Here is a 203-nt window from a genome sequence, read left to right as displayed (position 1 = left end):
TTTCAAAATGTCTTTTTTCAGTATTTTTATGAATAGGAATTTTTATCCGAACATGAAAGTTTGCAGTCATTACAGCTTCAAGGTAAAGTATGCAATATATACAAAACGAAATATTAATATTAAGAAATACTAAATGAAATAGTATTACGGTTATGTTATAGCTTACGTTATGACCAGCCTCCCGAGTGCATCTTCATCTCGTC

The 203-nt window shown here is 30.0% G+C and overlaps 1 protein-coding gene across 1 annotated transcript in view; it reads left to right on the top strand.

Annotated features, from left to right (window-relative positions):
• Positions 1 to 203, top strand: part of LOC119594507 (thrombospondin type-1 domain-containing protein 7B-like) — a gene marked incomplete in the record, with an annotated part of 20,475 nt that overhangs the window by 17,956 nt on the left and 2,316 nt on the right.

This window comes from Penaeus monodon, chromosome 34 (assembly GCF_015228065.2).
Source record: "Penaeus monodon isolate SGIC_2016 chromosome 34, NSTDA_Pmon_1, whole genome shotgun sequence".
In the NCBI taxonomy this organism is placed as follows: domain Eukaryota; kingdom Metazoa; phylum Arthropoda; class Malacostraca; order Decapoda; family Penaeidae; genus Penaeus; species Penaeus monodon.
The sequence above is the reverse complement of the archived record's forward strand: the minus strand, read 5'-3'. Positions and strand labels throughout refer to the sequence as shown.